The following is a 23,955-nucleotide window of genomic DNA, read 5'->3' on the forward strand; positions in this document are numbered from 1 at the left end:
GGTGGCACAGTGGTTAAGAATCCGCCTGCCAATGCAGGGGACACGGGTTTGAGCCCTGGTCTGGGAAGATCTCACATGCCGTGGAGCAACTAAGCCCATGCACCACAGCTACTGAGCCCGTGTACCTAGCGCCCATGCTCTGCAACAAGAGAAGCCACCGCAATGAGAAGCCCGCACACCCCAACAAAGAGTAGCCCTCGCTTGCTGCAAATAGAGAGAGCCCACGTGCAGCAACGAAGACCCAATGCAGACAAAAATATAAATAAATAAAACATAAAAATTTTAAAAAACACAAAAACACCATCACAGAAATATCCAGAATAATATTTGACCAAATAACTGGGCATGGTGGCCCAGACAAATTGACATGGAAAATTCACCACCTAAGCCATAGTTTTGTCACCTGTTACTGAGAAATATGACTTATCTGAGCTATTTTGATACCCAGAAGATACCTTCTGGAGGTAACACCCTCAGTATTTTACATGGTAGGCAGTAGAGGGAATGAGCCCATTTGCCCAGTCATATGACACCTAAAGGATAAAATTCTGTCTTCTCTCTCCAACCCACAAGGATGAATGCCAAAAATACATCACTTATATCTGCTTTAGCTAACATAGGATAGGTCTGGAACAGACCTATGCTCCCAGTAAGTCTCATGAAATGCTGTTTCATTAAGGAGAGACTTTACTTGCTAAGATTAGAAGCAAAAGAGGGTGGTGGATGAAAAACTGCCCAAGGATATAAGCTCATGCAAGGAAGCAGGAGAGAGAATGGGTATCCGAAGATGTGCGCTCTGAGCCAACACTAATTCCGCAGCATCAGGTTATAATTCAGGGAGCCCAACCGCTGGGGTTTTTTTTCCCCTTCTTCTTTTCCCCCAAAGAGGGACAAGCATACTGACAAAGGAAGAGCATCAGTCACCACAGATAAATTGCTTTTTAGAGGTGATCTCGCAAATGATTTGGCTCAGTGTAGACTATGATTTGGCTCCCCAAACCATAAGCTAGAGCATTTCATTCCAGGTCCCTCCTCAAATATCCATGATAGGTAAAACTTTGGCATCAAGTAGGTCTTGAAATCTCCCCAGGTGATTATAATATGCAACCAGGGCTGAGAATCTGGAGATGTAGAGCAAATTTAAATTGAACTTTAGTTAAACAGTAAAACAAGCTCTGACTCTACTGGCTGGAGCTAGACAAGGGATATGGATTTAGTGGGATGAGAAGATAAAGGACACCAGGGAGTAAATCAAATGCTTTACACCTGTGCTTAGCTAATTGCTACTCAGATAATTCAGACAATCTTACAGCACCTGAACCCTGAAATGCCTTAGTTCTGTTTAAAAAAAAGTAACTCTTCAAGTAACTGAACTCTGAGAATCATGCCAATCATAAAGAAAAAGAAGAAATCTTATTTTTTGAATTAGTTGATTTCATATATACTGTTTCACTTTCATGATATTAACTAGTTATCTTTCTTTCCATTTTATGTTTGAGGAAAGTAAGGCTTTAAAGTCTCAGTAATTTTCTCAAGGTCACTTGTTAAGGGTGTGGTAGGCAGCATAATGGCTCCTAAAAATGCCCTCACCCTAATCCCTAGAACCCAATAATATGTTACCTTACATGGTAAAGAGGACTTTGCAGATATGACTGAAGTTATAGGCCTTGAGATAGAAAGATTATCCTGGATTACCTCATGGAACAAATCTAATTGCATGAGTCCTTAAAAGCAGAAAACCATTCCCAACTGTAGAAAGAGAAAGAGAGAGATGTCCTAATAGAAGCAGAATCAGAGAGATGCAACATTTTGGGGTTTGTAGGTGGAGAAAGGGGACTCTGAGTCAAGGACTACAAGTGACCGCTGGAAGCGGATAAAGTCCAGGGAACAGAAACACCCCTAAGAGCCTCCAGAAAAGAATGTAGCTCTGCCAACACTTTTTTTTCTTTTTTAACCATCTTTATTGGAGTATAATTGCTTTACAATGGCGTGTTAGTTTCTGCTTCATAACAAAGTGAATCAGCTATACATATACATATATCCCCATATCTCCTCCCTCTTGCATCTCCCTCCCACCCTCCCTTCCCTATCCCACACATCTAGGTGGACACAAAGCACAGAGCTGATCTCCCTGTGCTTTGTGGCTGCTTCCCACTAGCTAGCTCTTTTACATTTGGTAGTGTATATATGTCCATGCCACTCTCTCACTTCATCCCAGATTACCCTTCCCCATCCCTGTGTCCTCAAGTCCACTCTCTATGGCTGCGTCTTTATTCCTGCCCTGCCCCTAGGTTCTTCATAACCATTTTTTCTTTTTTTTTTTTGATTCCATATATATGTGTTAGCATATGGTATTTGTTTTTCTCTTTCTGACTTACTTCACTCTGTATGACAGTCTCTAGGTCGATCCACCTCACTACAAATAACTCAATTTCATTTCTTTTTATGGCTGAGTAATATTCCATTGTATATATGTGCCACATCTTTATCCATTCATCTGTCGATCCTGCCAACACTTTTACTCAATTGAGGCCAATGTCAGACTTGTAAGGTAATAAATTTACGTTGCTTTGAGTCACTAAATTTGGGATAATTTGTATGAAAGCAATAAAAAAAAATACAGAGGTCCTACAAGAGCCAGGCTATATATTTATACTTAAGTATTTCTGAAATGAATTTAACCTTGTGATTGACAGCAGCAGCAGCAGCAGCTTCCAAGGGATCCCACCACACACCTGAGGCAAAAGGAGCCTAATACAAAGCAGTGACAGCAGCAGGTCACTGCCCCACACTTGGGGTAGAGGGGGACTTGATCTACTGTAGCAGCAGCATAGCCTGAATGGGAACCCATCCTCCTGTGGCACTAGTCCCATCAACATTAGTCTAATCTGCTAGCATCTGCTGTGCCAACAGGCCCAACATATACAAACCCTCCAACTCAGTAGCATTAAGTGAGCCAGGCTCAGTGTTTCCTGAAACTCATATCCAGTTGCACTGGAAATCCAAGATATCACCTACTGTTATGAAAACATAAACAATAACAGAAGACTGGGAACTTCAGAAAGAAAAGGGGAACAATGGAATGGGTGAAAACAAATGGGGTAAATATAAGAGACTATCATTAGCCTCATGAGTTTCTTAAATTCTATATGATGGTCAAAGCAAAAATGATGACACCATCTGATGGGGTTCTCAATGTAGAGAAAGGAAATACTACAGAAAATCATACTTTAAAACTGGGGAATATTAAGAGACCTAAATGGAAGTAAAATTTTGAAACTTCACTTGAAGTAATGAAACACTGATTCCAGTAGGCTATGATAAGTTACATATGTATACTGTAATGCCAAAAGCAACCACTAAGAAAACTATACAAACAGTATACACAAATGATTATAAATGAATTAAATTAAAATGGACTTATTAAAAAATGTTTAAGTAGAGCTCGGAGAACGCGGGGCGGCGCGCGGCGTGCGGGTGGCGGCTGAGCTCGGCGCTGGCGCTGGCGCTGGCGCCCGCTGGCGGGGTTCGCCCGGGACTGCCTCAGGCTCGCAAAGTGTGCCGCCGGCCCGGCAAGAGGGCCCGCCTGACTGCGCCGGCCCGTGGCGGGAGCTCGGGGACCGCGTCCGGGAGGCAGTGGCCGCCAGCGCGGGGCAGTCGGCGGCCACCCCCTGGGGACCGGGGCTGCGCGGCCGCTTCCCGCCTCGCGGCGCCGCCAGGCCGACCGCCCGGCTTGGCTCCGCCGCGCCCTGGCCGCGGCGTCCGGCCCGGGTTCCGCGCCGCTAGGGCGCGGGCGGGGTCGGGGGTTGCGTGGCCGGCGCTGCTCGCCCGCCTCGAGTCCGCGTCCAGGGCCCTGGCGGCCGGCGAGCATGGAGGAGAAGTACCTGCTGGAGCTGATGGCGGAGAAGGACTCCCTGGACCCCTCCTTCACGCACGCCCTGCGGCTGGTGAACCAAGAAATAGAAAAGTTTCACAAAGGAGAAAGCAAGGACGAAGAAAAGTACATTGATGTGGTGATTAATAAGAACATGAAGCTGGGACAGAAAGTGTTGATTCCTGTAAAACAGCTCCCTAAGTTCAACTTTGTGGGAAAACTTTTGGGGCCACGTGGCAATTCTCTGAAGCGCTTGCAAGAAGAAACCTTGACAAAAATGTCCATCCTTGGAAAAGGCTCCATGAGAGACAAGGCAAAGGAAGAAGAGTTGAGGAAAAGTGGAGAAGCAAAGTACTTCCACCTCAATGATGATCTCCATGTTCTGATTGAAGTGTTTGCCCCGCCACAGAAGCCTATGCCCGGATAGGACATGCTCTGGAGGAAATCAGAAAGTTCCTCATTCCAGACTATAATGATGAAATCAGGCAAGCACAGCTCCAGGAATTAACATATTTGAATGGTGGTTCGGAAAATGCAGATGTACCAGTTGTTCGAGGGAAACCTACCTTGCGTACAAGAGGTGTACCAACCCCAGCAATAACCAGGGGAAGGGGAGGAGTCGCGGCCCGGCCAGTGGGAGTCGGGGTACCACGAGGGACGCCAACTTCCAGAGGAATCCTTTCCACCCGAGGGCCAGTGAGTCGAGGAAGAGGACTTCTCACTCCCAGAGCAAGAGATGTCCCCCCAACTGGGTACAGACCTCCACCGCCGCCCCCAACACAAGAGACCTATGGAGATTATGACTATGATGATGGATATGGCGCTGCTTATGATGAACAGAGTTATGATTCCTATGATAACAGCTATAGCGCCCCAGCCCAAAGTGGTGCTGATTACTATGATTATGGACACGGACTCAGTGAAGAGACTTATGATTCCTACGGGCAAGAGGAGTGGACAAACTCAAGACACAAGGCACCCTCGGCAAGGACAGCAAAGGGCGTCTACAGAGACCAGCCATACAGCAGATACTGATTGTACTGTCTGATGTTGTGACATAGCCAGTCTCCACCAGTCCTGTATACTGTTCAAAGTAATTGTTTTCTATGAACAATCCCTTTTTAAATAAATCAAAATGCTTAACATCTGAATGGATGGAATTTAAAATTACTTTGTTGAAACATCAACCTGGGCAGAAAAAAAAAAAAGACATGTAAAATTTTGTTATTTCCAGTCTGTATATGAAAAAATAGGTCATCAAAAGGAAAAAAAAAACTTTGATTAACTAGTGTTAAACAAAAAAGATAGGTTTACTAAATATGTTAATCCATCCTTTTAACATAAGCCTCACCTTTCATTTTAAAGGTTTCCATAGAAATTTAGTTATTTTATCTTTCAGCCATATGCTAGTTTTTTTTTTTCTCTTGCCAACATGCGTAAAAAGGGAAGCCAACTACAAGTGCAAATAATGTGGTATTCTTTTGTAACTCAAGTCTTGAAATGTTCTGTAGTGTTAAGCAAAGTCTCCTCTTGCTTGATACTAAATAAACTTTTGAAAGAAAAAAAAATGTTTAAGTAACCCACAAGAAGGAAAAATAAGGGAAACACAGGATTGAGAAACTAAGGTAAAAGACAAAACAAAAAATAACATGGTAGACCAAATCTTTGACATGGCAATAATTACATTAATGGTAAATGATCTAAATAACCAAGTCAAAGACAGAGATTGGAAGAGTAGATTAAAAAATCGCAAGCATGATCCAACTATATACTGTCTATAAGAAGCTTACTTTAAACATCATGATATAGGTAGTTCAAAGTAAAAGGATGAAAATGATATATCATGTGAACATTAATCAGAAAAAGCAGGAATGGCTATATTAATATCAGATAAAGTAGACTTCAGAGCAAAGGAAATTATTAGGGGCAAAGAGGGTCATTACATAAAGATAACAGGAATAATCCACCTAGATGACCTAGTGATACTAAATGTGTGTGCACCAAACAACAGAACTTCAAAATGCATGAAGCAAACACTGAAAAAGGTAAAAGGAGAAAGTTTTAAATCCACAATTATTATTTGAGACTTCAACACAGCAATTTATACAACTACCAGAGAGAAAAATCAGCAAGGATATGGAAGAACTGAAAATATCATCCATCAACAGGATATAACTGACATTTAAAGAACACACTCAGTAAGAGCAGAATACATATTGAAGTGTCCATGGAACATTCACTCATATACCATATACTGGGCGATAAAAAAACATTAGCAGATTTAAAAGAATTAAAATCATAGAGAGTATGTTCTCTAGCCATAATGGAATCAGACTAGAAATCAATAAGAGAAAGACAACAGGAAAATCTTCAATCACATGAAAACTAAACATCACACTTCCAAATAACTCATGGGTAAAAAAGACAGCATCAAGGAAAAAATTTTTAAATGCATAGAATAAAAGAAAATGGAGATATAACAGATCAAAGTTTGCGGAATGAAGTGAAAGCAATGCTGAAAGGGAAGTTTATAGCACTAAATTGGGAAAGAAAATATTTCAAAGCAATAATCTAATTTTCTATATTAAAATAGTAAAAAAGGAAGAGGAAAAAACACTAAACAAGCAGAAAGAAGGAAATAATAAAGATGAAACAGAAATCCATGAAGCTGAAAACAGGAAAATAGGGGGGAAAATCAATGAAACAAAAGGCTGGTTCTTTGAAATAAACAATCTAACCAATAAAGATCTAGAAAGACTGATAAAGATAAACAGAGAGATGGCACAAATCACAGATATCAGAAATGCAACCAGGGATACCATGACATATCCTGCAGGTTAATGAGGGACAAGTTACTATGAACAAGTCTACACTATAAATTCAAAAATGTAGATGAAATGGGCCAATGTTTCTACACCCAAAACTACCAAAACTCAGCCAAGATGAAATAGATAATCTCAATTTTCCTGTAACCATTAGAAACACTGGTTTTTCATTTAAAAACTCCCAAAAGAAATATTCAGGCTTAGATGTTTCACTTTTACCCAAGACTTAAAGAATTAACACCAATTTTACATGATTTGATAAGAAATAGAAGTAGAGGGAACAGTTTCTAATTAATTTTATGAAGCCAGTATTACCTTGATACCAAAACCAGACAGGGATAGTATAGAAAGAAGAAACCTACAGACCAATATTTTTTATGAAATTGGCTGAAAAACCCTCAGCCAAATATTAGCAAATTAAATCCAGAAATATATGAAAAGAATAATATACCATGACCAAGTGGGATTTATTCCAGTTATGCAAAGTTGGTTAAATATTTGAAAATTAAACAGTGTAATCCACCATATCCAATAGATTAAGGGGGAAAAGTCATGTGATCCTATCCATTAATGCAGAGAAAGCATCTGACAAAATCCAATCCCATTCATGATTTTAAAGAAAGAAGAAAAAAAACTCCAAGCAAACTAGGAATAGAAAAGGAACATACTGAAACTCATAAAGATGATCTACAAACAACCTATACCGACATGATATTTAACTGTGAAAGACTGGATGCTTTCTCTGTAAGATCAGAAACAAGGCACCGATATCTGCTCTCACCACTTTTATTAAATATATCACTGGAGGTTCTAGTAAGAAAATAAAGCAAAAATAAATAAATACATAAATTTAAAAGTTAAATTTTTTAAAAGTTTATTTAAAAGATAAAAGGACTATTCCTACTACGTTGCATAGGAAGGAACATATCCTACTGAATGTTGAATAGCAATATATCCTATTATACTGAATAAGGAAAAGTAAAACTGTCTGTATCTGAAGATGAGATGATAATCTAAATGGAGAAAATACCAAGGAATCCACAGAAAGCTTGAGAAATAATATTAGTTTGTAAATGATTTAGAGTACAAGATCACCACAATTTTATCAAATTACATATTAATAACAAATGTGTAGAAGCTTAAATAAAAATATGTGATGCCATTTACAACTGACCTAAATAAATACTTAAATATAAGCCCAATAAGACATTTATAGGACCTCTAGACTGAAAATTACAAAATGCTGATGAAGAAAAATTTTTAAGTCGCAAACAAATAGGGAGACATACCTTGTTCATGGATTAGAAAACACAACCTGATAAAGATGTCAATTCTCCCCAAGTTAAGAGGCTTAACACAATTACTCTTAAAATGCCCTCAAGGTTTTTGTGGATATAGACAAGCTTATTCTAAGATTTATATGGTAAGAAGAGGCTGAAGAATAGCTAAAACAACTTGTAAAGGAAGATGAAAATGGGAGGAATTAATCTACCCAATTTCAAGAGTTTGCAGTAATGATGGAGGGTAGATACATAGATCAATGGAATGGAATAGAGAACCCAGAAATAGACTGACATAAATCCATATAACTTGTTTTTGACAGCAGTGCAAAAGCTATCAAGGAAGAATAGACTTTTCAAAAAATGGTACTGAAACAGTTGGACATCCCTCGACAAAAACAAACAAAAAATGAACCTTAACCTCCACACCTTACACAAAAATTAAATCAAAGTGGATCATAATCTTAAATGTAAAAGCAGGACATTTTTAGAAAAAAAATAGGAGAAAATGTTTGGCATCTAGAACTAGGGGAATAATTCTTAGACTTGACACCAAAAGTATGATCAATAAAGGCAAAAACTGATAAATTGGATCTCATCAAAATGAGTTAAAAATGCTTCATAGAAGTTCCTTTTAAGTGGATGAAAACTCAAATTACACAGTAGGAAAACATATTTGAAAATCCCATATGAGACAAATGACTTGTATCTATAATATACAAAGAACTCTCCAAACAACTTAAAAAAATCCAACTAGAAAATAGGCAGAAGACAGGAACAGACATTTCATGGAAGAGAATATACACACGGCAAAGGAGCACATGAAAAGATGCTCAGCATCATTAGCCATTAGGGAAATGCCAATTAAGACCATAATGAGATGTCAGAGAGTAACTAAAATTAAAGTATAGTGACAATATCAAATGCTGGCAAGTACATAGAAAAATTATATCACATCACTGGTGGGAAAATAGAATGGTTTAGCCACTCTGATCAACAGCTTGACAGTCTCTTTTAATCCTAAAAGTAGATTCACCCTACAACGCAGTAATTGTACTCTTGAGCATTTATCCAAAAGAAACAAAAACTTAATTAAGTTCCCACAGAAACTTACACATAAATGTTCATAGCAGTTTTATTTATAATAGCCCAAAACTGGCAACTACCCAAATGTCTTTCAGTGGATGAATGTTGAAACAAATTGTGATAAAATCTTATGATAGAATACTACCGAGCAACAGAAAGGAACAAATTATTAATATACGCAAAAATTGAAATGAACTTCAAGGGAATGATGCCGAGGGAAAAATTTTGAAAAGCTGATCTCCGAAGATTAAGTAATTCATGATTATGTTTACATATTATTCTTAAAATAACAAAACTGTGGAGATGGAGAACAGATTAGAAGTTGCCACGGGTTAGAGTGGGGGTAGAAGGTACAGCGGGGGAACTCTGTGAGGTTTTTGTGGTTCCAGTACAAATAATACAGCAATCTTGGTTTTAATCCCTAAAGATTTCTAAAAGCAATTCCTAATAAGAGGTGTCCACACATTTAGCAATGGCAGATTAGAGGTATAGCTCCCCAACATAACAACTTCAAAAGAGAACATACTAATTCAATGCATATGTTAATTTCAAAAAAAGGCCAGTCACAATACTTAAATGGTATATATCTTAACTATATTATTCTAAGTATCCAGCTATACCAGATGGACTAGCAAGATTTTCTGTACATTCAACCTTATTTAAGACAGTAAATCTTATAATAAGACAGTTAGAAAAAGAAAAAAAAAACAAACCTCAACTACAGTTGGATATTCTCATAGGAAGATGAGGTGAAAATATGCAGCAGCGGTTCAAAAGCTTAAGCAGTGGCACCTAAATTTGGTTGTGCATTAGAATCATCTGAAGCACTTTTTAAAAACCCTCACACTGACGGTTGGTCATCGTAGACCAATAAAATCATTTTAAATCTCCTCAGACGATGCCAATGTCTAGCCAGACCTGAGAACCAGCGGACTAAGCAGAAGGGGATGTTTCTACAAAGATCTCTTAACAATAAGTCCTTTCACCCAATCAGATTTACCTCCCCGCAAAGGGCTAAAGAACGCTAGTGTTGTCCATACTTGCTTAGCTTTAATTAGCACTTGTGACTCGCCCAAAACCTAGATCATGTTTCCCCTAAATTTCATGTTATTCCCTACGTTTTTCAAACCCAGGGCTAAGGGGTTTGCCAGGATGAGATTTTAAGTGCTCACACAGGGGAAGTCCCTGGCAAACCAGGACAGCGGTCCCTCTACATTGAAATGTAAAGCATCCTAAATAACCCTGCCACTGCTCCCAGATCCTAGTCTGTGCCAACCAGTGGAGAAAAGGCATTCTCCATTACCACCACGGCAAATGCTGCTGTACTTGCGTTGGCTGGTCCCTATCTTTTCCAGGCACCACTCCCCTTCACCTGCTGGTGGACGCTTTGGCCAGCTGACAATGCAGATATTTTCAAACTTTAAGGTGAATAAAAATCATCTGGAGGGCCTGTTATAACAGAGATCACTGAGCCCCACCAGAGTTGCTGATTCCATAGGGCTGGGACAGGGCCCTAAAACTTGAATATCTGACACATTATCAGGGGACGCTGGTAAAACTGGTCATGTTGTTACCGAATGCAGGTTCGTGTGTCTGAAGCACAGTGAGGCCAAACAAACCTAAAGGTTGGAGTCTGGAGCCGAGAAAGGTTTATTGCAGGATCGAGCAAGGAGAGGGGTGGCCCGAGTTCCAAAACACCCTGAAATCTCCAAAGGATTTCAGCAAAGCATGTTTAAAGGCCAGGTGAGGGAGGGACGTCCCAGGGAATGTGATCAGCTCGTGCACAATCCTCTGATTGGTTGATGTGGAGGCCACAGGGCAGGTAACATTATCCATCCTTAGGTGCCAGAAGGTCTGGGGGCTACGTGCTCATGATCATCAAGGAGTTAATTTCTTCCATTGGGTGGTGGTTTTTAGCATCTGAAAACTCAAGAAATATGCCTGAGATACTATTATCTGAGTACTTCAGAGAGGAACTACAGCAGAGGATATGGGGGATGGGTCTGTCCTAGGAAGGCCCCATAGGGTACTGCTTGGTTACAAGGTGACCATACTTTGAGAACCACTGCTCTAGTGGCTTGGAATGTTCAGAAAGTAATGGAAGAATCCCTTCCCAGGTCTAGATTCTAGTATCGCCAGCTATATTGGTGGGGGGAAGGGTAAGTTTTGTCCTTGCTTGGACTTCTGGTTCATTTATATCAAAGCCTATTTGAGGCAGTGCGCTCGGCAGTCCTGCAGTTCTGTCTTTTGCTTCAACAGTGTTTGGAATGAACAGACCCAGGGACGCTCCTTGCTCCAGCCCCCGACCACCCTCCAACCTTTCTTCCTGTCGCAACCTTTGGAATCAGCCACTCAGCTATCCTCAGCCTCCAGGACAGGCCAACACCGTTTTTTGAGCTTAGCTCCTTATCACTGATCAACCACGAGTTCCCAGGTTCGTCAGAATTATTCCATCGAGGTGGAGGCCGCCGTCCACCGCCTGTTCAACATGCATCTGGGGACACTTACCTCTCTCTGAGCTTCTATTTCGACAGCAACGATGGGACTCTGGACAGTGTGGGCCACATTTTTCGCGAACTGGCTGAGGAGAAGTGTGAGGGCGCGCAGCGTCTCTTGAAAATGCAAAACCAGTGCTGTGGCCGCGCCCTCTTCCAGGATGCGCGGAAGCCTTCTCAAGATGAGTGGGGTAAAACCCAGGACGCTGTGGAAGCCGCCATTCTTAGGGAGAAGAGCCTGCACCAGGCACTATCACATCTGCGCGCCCTGGCTTCCGCCCGCGCAGACTCCCACCTCTGTGACTTCCTGGAGAGCCGCTTCCTGGAGGAGCAGGTGAAACTCATCAAGAAGATGGGCGACCACCTGACCAACCTCCGCAGGCTGGCTGGTCCGCAGGCTGTGCTGGGCGAGTATCTCTTTGAAAGGCTCACCCTCGAGCACAAACAGGAGTCTCTGAAGTCCAGCGGCCTCTGAGGAGCCCCTCTGGCATCAGAGCTTCTGCCTGAAGCCCTGCTCTGCAGCTACTAGGCAGCTTTGTAACCGCCCAGGAGCCCTCTCCCAAGCCTTGGACCAAATGGAAACAATAACGCTTTTTGCAGAAGGAAAAAAAAAAAAGCCTATTTGAAACACAAACAGAATGAAGAGGAAAAAAAGAAATATATATATATATATGTATATATATATATATTCATGTTTTTTTTCCTTTTTTTAAAAATTTATTTTACTGAAGTATAGTTGATATACAATGTTGTGTTAGTTTATGCTGTACAACAAAGTGATTCAGTTATACGTATATATAATTTTTCATATTCTTTTCCATTATGGTTAATTACAGGACATTGACTATAGTTCCCTGTACTATACAGTAGGACCTTGTTGTTTATCCATCATATATATAATAGGTTACCTCTGCTAATCCCAAACTCCCAATCCATCACTCCCCCACCTCCCCCTTCCCCTCGGGAACCACAAGTTTGTGTGCTATGTCTGTGAGTCTGTTTCTGTTTCACGGATAAGTTCATTTGTATCATATTCTAGATTCCACATATAAGTGATATCATATGGTATTTGTCTTTCTCCTTCTCACTTACTTCATTTAGTATAATAGTCTCTAGGTCCAGCCATGTTGCTGCAAATGGCATTATTTCATTCTTTTTTATAGCTGAGTAGTATTCCATTTTATATATATCACATCTTCTTTATCCATTCATCTGTGAGTGGACATTTAGGTTGTTTGCATGTCTTGGCTATTATAAATAGTGCTGCTGTGAACATAGGGGTGCATGTATGTTTTCGAATTATAGTTTTGTCCAGATATATGCCCAGGAGTAAGATTGCTGGATCATATGGTAGCTCTACTTTTAGCTTTTTGAGGAACTGCCATAGTGTTTTCCATAGTGGTTGCACCAATTTACATCCCCACCAACAGTGTAGAAGTCAGTCAGAAAGAGAGAGACAAATACCGTATGCTAACACATATATATGGAATTTAAGAAAAAAAAATGTCATGAAGAACCTAGGGGTAAAACAGGAATAAAGACACAGACTTACTAGAGAACGGACTTGAGGATATGGGGAGGGGGAAGGGTAAACTGTGACAAAGCGTGAGAGAGGCATGGACATATATTCATGTTCTTTTAACATATGAATTGCCCCACTTTATCTGTGTGAAATAAGTTTGTTCCCGTTATTGGGCTGCTTCTCAAGCTTTGCTGCTCATTTGAATGACCTAAAGAGCTTTTAAGAAAAACATTGGTGTCTGGGTCCCAGCCCCAGAGATTTTGATTCAGTAGGTCTAGGGAGGAGCCTGGGCACAGGGAGGGCTCAGAGTTCCCCAGGTGATTCTAATGTGCAGCAACTTTGGGAACCACCTCTTGGCTTCAATCCAGCTAGTGAGCAGATATTAAATCTAAGACACATGGGCTAGTGCGTGAGCTCTAGGAAGATTCGTGCCAGGGAAAATGATCGATAGTTGTGTTACTTCTCTGAAATGGACTGAAATTTCCAATTAGCATGAACAGGGGAGGGTGAATGGGTGAATGCAATAAGGTGTATCATTTACGTATTGCCCTATGTGTATGGCTAGAAGCTTTTGCAACTGAGGTCTGCCCTACTTTTCATGCTAATGGTAATGCTTGTCCTCCTAATGCAGCTGTAAACTTTATAAGCCCATAGGTAGACAGCACCACAAAATATTTACCCCTCCCCACTGGCCCACTCTCAAGCTTCTCTCCCCTTCCCCAATACACAAATGTACATCAATGCTCTTGAGACCACTATCAACATATTGACCTTCAATTCTTCTACTTTGCAGCTTCCCTCTTATCAGGAGATGTCAGCATTTAGTGCAAGGACAAATGCTTGCCTCTTGGTGAGTAATGTAGGCAATGCCTCCAAGAGACAAATAGAGCCCTTAGGGAGGGGGAAAAAGTCTTTCAAAAAGGTTGATGCCCAGAGGAGGCATTTTCAGTCATCTCAGCTTAGAGGTCAAATATCCAAAATTAAAAAGGTTAAAAAAAAGAAAAAGAAGAAAGCCAGGAAGAAAAGAAGGAAACAATTTTCTTATCTCATAGTAATAAGGCAGTTTTCCTTAAAAAAAAAAAAGACTTAAGCCATAAATTCTCTTTCCTAATCAAAATGTGCTTTTCCGTCTTTAGACTATTCCTCTTACATCCTGTATTATTCATGACGTTTAATTCTTGAAATAGCACATGGCTGAAAACAGAAGCTAACCTCTTGTCCACTATGAATTAAATCTTCTTTTCCTAGGACCTGTCTACAGTGTACAATTTGGGGTTTGCCAACATAATTATTTTCTCTGAAATAAGTTACAGCATTTTGCCTTTTCAATATATAGTTATACAATATATTGTTAACACAACATAGTTAATATAGTCAATATAGTAAATACAACTATAACACACGTGATATGATGCCACTTTGGTGATTTTCTTCATCCATGTAATTCTGAAATTTGACAGTATAGTTTTCATATTCTAATGAGCTGAGTATTACCTTTGCAAGGATAGAAAAATAAAATAAATTCATAATATTCTTGTGTGGTTTGCCCCTGGGGTGGATTACCATAATGGGGGGATATTTGAGCCTTTCCCCAAGTCATTAAAAAACCTCCAGCGAGCAGCCCCTTGTCCTCTCCAGGGAGTGGGGGGAAAGGATCTTTAATCATAATAATCCTGGGGGGAGAAATCTCAGAAATAAGACCTCTGCTTCTGTGCCTTGTTGTTTTGCAGAATAGCAATGATTGCTTTAGCAGCTTCTATTGCCATGTGTGTACAATAAGTAAATGAACATAAAATTGAATGAACGCATAAAAGAAGGATAAACCCACCCAGCTTAACAAATCCACTCTCTCACCTGCTGTGCCCTGAAACATGAAAGAAAGAATCACGGGATCATAAGGATTAATAAAATAACAGTCTCTGTTAACAACATTGACAGGAGGTATAAGGATAATTTGTCTGATGTGGGACCAACAGCTTAACTGCTTAATCCTTTTTTTTTTTTTTAAGGGCAACTCATTCATTTATTGTTTAAAGATTGCAAGACAACTTCTGAATTTCTGTAGCACAGTTTAAATGTTTTACTTTTTGATAAATCAGAGTATAATAGAAAAAACAATTAGTTTCCAGTAATATCTATATCTCTATTCAGAATTAAGTCTTCCACAGACATGTAACCTGGAAACAAAAGCCTGTTACAATAAGCAAAGCTTCAACAGAGCTGCTACTTTTCGGGCCAGGGAAAGGTTCATCCCTATAGGAGGAGGATGTGCTATGTAAAATGGCTGCAAGGTCACAGCCTTGAGGGCGCTGGAAGTCTATCATCCTATCCCACATTAAGTAGTTTGGTGAACTTCAAACGTCCGTTCATCTGCAACCAAGCTGGCAAACTTTAACTGATATCTCAAGCAGGTAAAAAATAAATTAAAATAAATCCTTACACTGATGTTCCTTGATTCACACTGTTAAACGGTTCATTAACATGTAATTCTGGCTAAGAATTACATTTGAGACTCCTTGCTCAGATTTTGGTTAACAGTACAAATCTTTCAGAAATTCAAGTTCTTATTAATCAATAATTTGTCAGCTAGGCTACATTCAGGCATCAGCTGCAACTACAGAATAGGTGCACTGCCTCAGTGCTTTGGAAAGACATAATCTAGAACACTACTAGCAGACAAAATATCTGTTACTAGACAGCACAGGTGCAGTACAGGAAGACAAAAACATATATTCATGTGTGCCGCGGACCAGCCGGAGAAAGAGGATTTCACCGCCCAGGGTCAGAAGGGAAGGGGTAAGGAACTGAAGTGGCACCGACGAATGGGGTCAGAAGGACCAAGACAACTGATGGTTGCAAGGCAAATTTTATTGCTCTACAGTTGCAGATTATCTAGACTAGAAAAAGGAAGGTTGCCAGATGGTGGTTTACATTATCTACAGACTGTCTCGGCTCAAGGTTAACTTCCCTGGGAGGAAACCCATAAACCCAGAATCATCAAAAATAACCTGCATGTGCAGGGGGAAGACAGCTTTGCTTGTCTCATTTTACATTCTTTCTGATCTCTGGGCCCTCGTGATTTATCTCCCATGGAATGGAACAAGGAGGGGAACAAGTAGGGACAGTCCCTTCGAGCAGCGGCGGCATGCCTAGCATGTCCTTACCTGCTCTCAAGGCTGACTGCTTCCCACAGGTCCCCCTTTTTTATTTTTTAACTTTTGCTGCAAAGTAATTCCATGAAGTTTAGTGCCGAGAGTAGTGTACTATTGCATGAGGATACGAAACAGACATGAGAAGATTATTATCAATAATAGGCAAATTATGGCCAGGGTAATAAATCCTGACAACCTTCCAGTAATCCAAGACTGAGGGTTTAACCACTTTAAATGATCCAGTAAAGTTTGAATTACATCTTCTGGCGAAACATCATCAAGATGTGTATTTTGTATATCCTGAATTTCAGCATTTAATTTCTTAAGATCAAGACTAATATTATTATCTGACCAAACACTCAGCAGATGCATTTTTACTTTTTCCCATTCCCAAATAGTCACTGTACTTTTAAGGAGTAACACACATCCATGTATACTTTGCATGACAAGCTAGACGCATCCTCAATTTTAATGCTGCCATCTGATCTCCAATCCCCAAAATTGCGTTTTTAAATTCATCTAACTTGTTACTAATCTGTAAATCTATGTGACTTTGTAAAGATAAAGCAAGACTGGTATGTTGAGATAACTGATTAGCAAAGTGAGCATGATGAATACTCTGTGAAAGAGCAAGACCGGCAGTAGCCGCGGCAGCAGACAGAGCAGCCGAGGCAAGTAAACTTACTATTAGCCACCCAAGAAAGCGTCTCCTTCTCTGCAAGGCTTTAGAGAGTTCCACCCATGCCTGTACTCCAGTATCTTCATACCAAGGTTCTCTCAGATGTACAGGCACCATAACATACATGGGTTGCTTTAGTATAAGCACAGATTGCGATCCTGCAGAAGGGAACATACAACTGCTAAAAATACAATTAACACAGCTAATATTATATCCTCCTTTGGAAGAATTACCAATGTTAATAGAACCAAACAAAAGTGTATATGGAGGAGCAACACAAGTTATAACAGGTGTATTGGAATAAGTTAGAGCTAGTTTCCATATATCCCAGTTCTTCTGAAATGTGATAAACCTATCTATGATGGGAAAAGAAGAGATAAGAACTGACACCTTGGTATAATCTATAGTACACCATATTTGGTTATTATTCCAAGATGCATTGCAACGTTCAAAAGTGGATCCAGGAAAGTTAACGGTCATAAGGGGAGGCAATTGATTTTTTGATTTTCTGTTAAGCATAGTAACCTTATGTCCAGCTATAAGTATCCCTTGTCCTCCAAGTAAACGCTTCATACAGAAATAATTTCCTGAATCTTCACCTGTAACCTTGGCTATAGTAATAGCGGAATCCCTAAGTGGTGAGGCGTATGAGATTTGACCTCTAATATTAATAGCTTGCCCATTTTATACCAAATGACGGTATCCTTAAGATCCTCTCGTCGCTGGTAGCCTGGCATGTAAGAGTAATGTTGGTTCCTGTAAAACGAAGGATGCCTGGAGAGCCTGACAAACTAATTGATTGATCCGTTCCCTCATAAACATCTGTATGCTCATAACTAATAGCCTTTACACATCCAGTTTCCAGATTCAATGGGCTAAGACAGACAGGATGGGTACTAAACCAGTTAGTATAATTTACAGACATATTGATTTGTTTTATATTCCCAATAAGAGGCCCATAAACACTTATCATTGTAAAATACAGGAAACTCTGCTTCAGACCAAGATATGGGTTGTAATAGTGGAGGATCAGGTACATAGGCCCAGTAAGTTGCTGCATTAACAGAGGGAACACATGAAATGGTTGCCAACATAGCCAAAAATAAAGTTACAGGTGTAACAGGATTATTCTGTTGTTTCACTGACTCTTGAGCTCGTGAAACCAGTTGTTTAATTTGTCCCCAAGTTGGAACATCACTCCTTTGAGTCGTCCTGGCAAGTGGTCTCCTCTTCTTCTTCTTTTTGTCAATCAACACTGTCAAATTTTCGGGAGAGGTGCAGAGCTTCTTCATCTTCTGAACTAGGTGAGCTGTGGCGAGCCATCTATTTGCTTGACTAAGCACTCAGGAAGCCAGCGAGGTCCAGGCGCTGATCTGGGAAAGATACACACGTGACCACGTCCCCAAATCAACACAGGATCAGGACCACGCCAAGTGCTGGTTAACGGATCTTTCCAGAGGACCTCCGGAGATTGAGAGGCCAATCTTGGCTCAGCCACCAACCTTCCCCCTGCAGAGCAGCCAAATTTGTCAACAGTGAGAACATTTAAAATAAACAGAGCATGATTTATAAGGTTATGTGGCGTTGTTCTATACAATTCCCCCCTGTTTATTTTTTCAATAGTTAGCTTTAAAGATCTATTTGCACGTTCTATAATACCTTGTCCTTGAGGGTTATATGGAATGCCTGTAATATGGGTAATTTTGTAATGAATTACAAAATGTTGCAAAAGCAGCGGGCCCATTATCTGTTTTAATAATTTTGGGAAGGTTCATGAAAGCAAAACAGTGTAATAAATGAGTGATAACATGTTTAGTAGCTTCTCCGGTCTGTGCTGTAGCACAGAGGAAACCAGAATAAGTATCGATAGTGACATGAACAAACTGTAATTTCCCAAAAGACGGGATATGAGTAACATCCATTTGCCATAAATGTCTAGGTAATAATCCACGAGGATTAACAACATAATGTGGAACAGGAAGGTGAGGTAAGCATTGTGCGCATTGCTTAACAATTTGTGGGGCGGCTTCACCAGTAAGGGAAAATTGTGTGTGTAATGTAGCCGCTGACTGACGGTGTAAAGCGTGCAACTGCTGTGCTGCTTGTGAAGCAGTTTGATCATAACTTACCATAATATGAGGGTGTCCAGGACATGGACCATGAGTATCAAGAGTATGAAGATAATGAATGCAGTATATTAGCCATTCTTGACAGCATGACGAACGGAAAGGAGGAGTACGGTAAATTGGGACATGTCCTGCTTTAGGGAAAAGAGACTGAGGAGGAGGAGTAACTTCAACTCTATTCTTGGGAGGAAAATGTACAGGATAAAGATCACGTTTAGATCGAGTTAAAACATCTGCAGTCGCATTAAGTTTAGTCAATGGACCAGGCAAGTTAGAATGAGCACGGATATACAGACCTGCAACAGGACCATCATGGGAACGAATAAGCTGTTGAAGCAAACGAAAAGAGGATGATAATTCAGGGTCATTAGTATGTCCTATGCTCGCAGTCTCTAGAAGAAATCACAAGCTAATAAGATATTTACTATCAGAAAACAAATTAAAAGATATAGAAGGCAAATGTTTAAAAGACATAATGACAGCATACAGTTCAACACGTTGAGCTGAAGTCAAGGAAGTTTCTTTAATGAGGTTTGTTCCGTCGTCAATGATTACAGTAGCCACTCCTGAAGAAGAACCATCCGTAAAAACCAAAGGTACATGAGGAACAGGCTGTTGCCTAATTATAGAAGGAAAGATATGAGTTAAGTTTGCTGAATTGGATCAATTTATCAGCAGGGTAATGGCATTCCAAGGTACCTGAAAATCCTGCAAGAGCAAGACCCCATTCATTACTATGTTGAAAAAGCCAATTTTGTGGACTAACTGAATAAGGGATAATAATTTGAGAAGGTTCTATACTTATAGGTTGTAAGCATCTAGTTCTACCTTGCATTATTAAATTACTAATAAGTTCATAATAAGGGTTAATAACTTTAGATATTAACTTTAGATATAACTATTCAATAATTCCAACAGTTTGCCATAAGACGGCAGTAGGCACATGAGGAGTTGGACAAATTATTAAGAAAATTGGAAGGTGAGTATGAATTCTAGTTAATTGTGTAGAACTGATAGATCTATTGACTATTTGTAAAGCTTGAAATCCTTCTGGAGTCATAGAGCGTGAAGAAGAAGGATCTGAGTCACCTTTAAGAATATCAAACAAAGGCTGTAATTGAGCAGTAGTAAGTTTTAAGGAAGGCCTTAGCCAATTAATATCGCCAAGTAATTTTTGAAAAGCATTTAATGTTTTTAAATTATCAACTCAAATTTGCAGTTTTTGAGGCCTAATAGTAGTGTTATCAATATATTTTCCCAAATATAAAAATGGAGATTGTCTTTGAATTTTTTTTGAGGCAATGACCAAGGCAAATGATGGTAAGGACTGTTGTAAAAATTGAAAAGCAGTCTCTAATAAAGAAATATTATCAGTGGCTAAAAGTATATCATCCATATAATGTATGAGATATAACGATGGAAACCTTTTTCTCACAGGAGTCAAGGCCTGAGCCACATATTTTTGGCATAATGTAGGACTATTTGCCATGCCCTGAGGCAATACTTTCCACTGAAATCTCCTCATGGGTTCCTTAAAATTTAAGGCAGGCAAGCTAAAAGCAAAATGTTTTCTATCTTCAGGAAACAAAGGAATAGTGAAAAAACAATCTTTTAAATCTATAACTAAAAGATGATAATTGTGTGGTATGGCTGTTGGAGAGGGTAGGCCTGGTTGAAGAGCTCCCATTATTAGCATAGTTTTATTAACAGCTCTTAGATCCTGTAATAACCTATATTTTCCAGATTTTTTCTTGATAATAAAAATAGGAGTATTCCAAGGACTACTGGAAATTTCTAAATGCCCTAATTGTTCCAGTACTAATTGTTCTGCAGCTTCTCATTTCTCCTTTGTGAGGGGCCATTGGTCCACCCATACAGGGTCATCAGTCAGCCAAGTAATTGGATCAGCAGTGAGTGGAGGAGAATCCAAGGCCCCTAAGAAAAACCCAAACCTTGTCTATCATATTTTATTTTCACATCAATAGGATAGACAGTTCCTTGTTGATTTGTTCCCAGCGCTTTTGTGGGAAGAAATCCTTGATCCAACATCATATTAGAGACTTGAGAGTTTGGACTATAAAGTAATACTCCCATTTCTTTTAATATATCTCGGCCCCAGAGGTTTAAAGGCAGCCCAGGCAAAACATAAGGCTGGAAGTATCCTGAATGGCCCTCACTATCTTGCCATAAAAAAAACTGACTACTTTGCATAGGAGAAGAACTTTGTCTGTAATAGTAGGACTAATGGGCTAACGTTTAGGCCAGTGTATCTGCGTCATAACAGAGACATCAGCTCCAGTGTCTAACAAACCTGAAAAAACCTTTCCATTAATGGTTCATTTCATTTCTGGACGTTCTTTCCCTATCTTCTGAATCCAGTAGGCAGCATTAGACGATCCAAAAGCCTTTGTTTCTCTCTTTTGATGTTGTAAACTTTGTCCATGAGGTACAAAGGGCAAAAGTAGCAATTGTCCAATTTGATCACCAGGAGAAATAGTTATTATATTTTTAATAGTTTGTGCCATGACTTTTATTTCTCCTTCGTAGTCAGAAACCATGACTCCTGGCATAACAGTTAAACCTTTCATGGTGACACTACTTCTTCCCAATAATAGTCCCATCAAACCCTTGGGTAAAGGTCCACAGATGCCTGCAGAGAGGGCCTGAGGACCCATTTCAGGAGTTAATACATATCGGGCGGAGGTACTGAGCTCCAGTCCTGCGCTTCCTGGTGTTGCTCTGGAGAGCGAGGATATCGTATGTTTTTGTTTTTGGTTAATGTCTGATTGATAATTTGAGGAGGATACACAGACATTACCCTTATTATTTGTTGGGGCCGGGGAAGGCCCCGGGAGGAGTTTCCCGACAGTGGTGGCCCATCCTTGTGGGCCACTGAGCAAGAATCTGTGCCCAATGTTTTCCCCTATTGCATTTAGGGCATAAACCAGGGATTTTCTGACCATCTGGAGGTTTCTGAGTAGGGAAGGAAGGACTAGGGTTAGAATTAAAAGATCTACATTCTCTAGCAAAATGACCTGCCTTTCCGCATTTAAAACAAGTCTTTGTTTTCTTTTGATTGTTTTTAAACCCCACTTTAGTTAATGCTGCAGCCACAGCAGCACCCTGTATATAAGTAGGCCCAATGTCTGCACAAAGGTGAATATAATCCTCCAATGTTCCCCGTTTTCTCCAAGGTCGAATCGCAGCCTGACACGCATTATTAGCATTTTCAAAAGCAAGTTGCTTAACTACAATCATACCAGTGAGTCCGTCCACAATGAGTCTCCCCACCGCCTGTGACAACCTATCTACAAAATCAGCATATGGTTCATCAGGTCCCCGTCTAATTGTTGAAAGATCCTCAGTTTTGTGTGTAGAAGGTCATTTCCTCCAGGCTTGTAATGCCAAATGATTTATTTGAGGACAAGCAACAAAGGGATAAGTTAATTGATCTTGTAAAGAAAGATATTGTCCTTCCCCAATCAGCATATGATAATCAACTGGAATATTATGGGCAGCATTCTTTTCTGCTTGTTCAGCAGCCCGTTCATAAAAATCAAACTTCCATATTAAATAATCTCCACCATTTAAACAAGCTCGTGCAATAGACTTCCAATCAGCGGGGGGAAGAGCTTCTCCTGTCAACCATAGCAGTAGTAAAAGGAGCAGTGGGCCCATATTGAGCACAGGCAGATTTTCAATCTTTCAAAACTTTCAAAGGGAGAGCCTGATGCTCCCTAGTAGCTTGTTGAGGATTATTAGGATCAGGTCTTTCTATGACGGGACAACAGAAAATAGGATCTTCTCCTCGTTTTATTGCTCCTTGTACAGCGCGCTGCAAGGGACTCAGCATTTTTACAGATGTGGATTTTTGAGGAAGACAGTCCTTATTAACCTGCAGCTTTTTCACTGACTTCTCTATCACAGCCATTAGAAAATCATCCTCAGGATATTTCTCTCTTTATGTTTATAAGCCTCATCTGTTAAGTCAAAATGTTCCTCTTCATCTAAAATATTTAAATTAATTAGCTCTTTCGGTTTAGGAAGTGGCGACACAGTAGCTGATAATACAGTCTCTCCTTCTGTCAGAGGCTTATGTTTTTCTGACTTTACATTCAAATCAACACTATCATGAGAAGAATCTAAACATATTTTTTATCAGATTCCACAAACTATATGTAACAACAGGAGTATGAGTAGGCCCTCGAGACTTGTAATAATTTTTTAATCTTCTCCAACTTTCTGCCAGATTTCTATGTCAACAGAGCCGCCATCAGGAAACCAGGGAGATACACCATGGATATGCTGTAAAAATTCAGTCAACTGTGAGGTAGAAACTTTATTACCCCGAGCTTTAAGCATCGAAAGTAAAACCTGAGCAAATAATTCATACATCTTTGAGCCCTTTTGCCCCATCTTATTTTACTTCTGACTATTGCCTTATGCCTCTATTAGTTCCACTTTTACTGGTGGCCACACATATTTTGCATAAGGGTTCTCTTACCTGCACTTTCTTTTTCTTTTAATTGCCTTCACGCTTCAGGTCCCTGTTCGAGTGCCACTTGCCGCGGACCAGCCGGAGAAAGAGGATCTCACCGCCCAGGGTCGGAAGGGAAGGGGTAAGGAACTGAAGTAGCACCGACGGATGGGGTCAGAAGGACCAAGACAACTGATGGCTGCAAGGCAAATTTTATTATGCTACAGTTGCAGATTATCTAGACTAGAAATCGGAAGGTTGCCAGATGGTGGTTTACATTATCTACAGACTGTCTCGGCTCAAGGTTAACTTCCCTGGGAGGAAACCCATAAACCCAGAAGCATCAAAAATAACATGCATGTGCAGGGGGGAGACAGCTTTGCTTGTCTCATTTTACATTCTTTCTGACCTCTGGGCCCTGGTGATTTATCTCCCATGG

The 23,955-nt window shown here is 40.1% G+C and overlaps 1 protein-coding gene and 2 pseudogenes across 1 annotated transcript in view; all 3 read left to right on the forward strand.

Moving 5' to 3' along the window:
• The window catches only part of LOC125961770 (metabotropic glutamate receptor 7-like), a 122,131-nt gene that overhangs the window by 56,698 nt on the left and 41,478 nt on the right, over nucleotides 1–23,955 (forward strand). The window lies entirely within an intron of this gene.
• LOC125961765 (KH domain-containing, RNA-binding, signal transduction-associated protein 3-like) lies at nucleotides 3,564–5,442 on the forward strand (annotated as a pseudogene).
• Nucleotides 10,643–13,021, forward strand: LOC125961698 (ferritin light chain-like; annotated as a pseudogene).

The sequence above is a fragment of the Orcinus orca genome, chromosome 17, assembly GCF_937001465.1.
Source record: "Orcinus orca chromosome 17, mOrcOrc1.1, whole genome shotgun sequence".
In the NCBI taxonomy this organism is placed as follows: Eukaryota; Metazoa; Chordata; class Mammalia; order Artiodactyla; family Delphinidae; genus Orcinus; species Orcinus orca.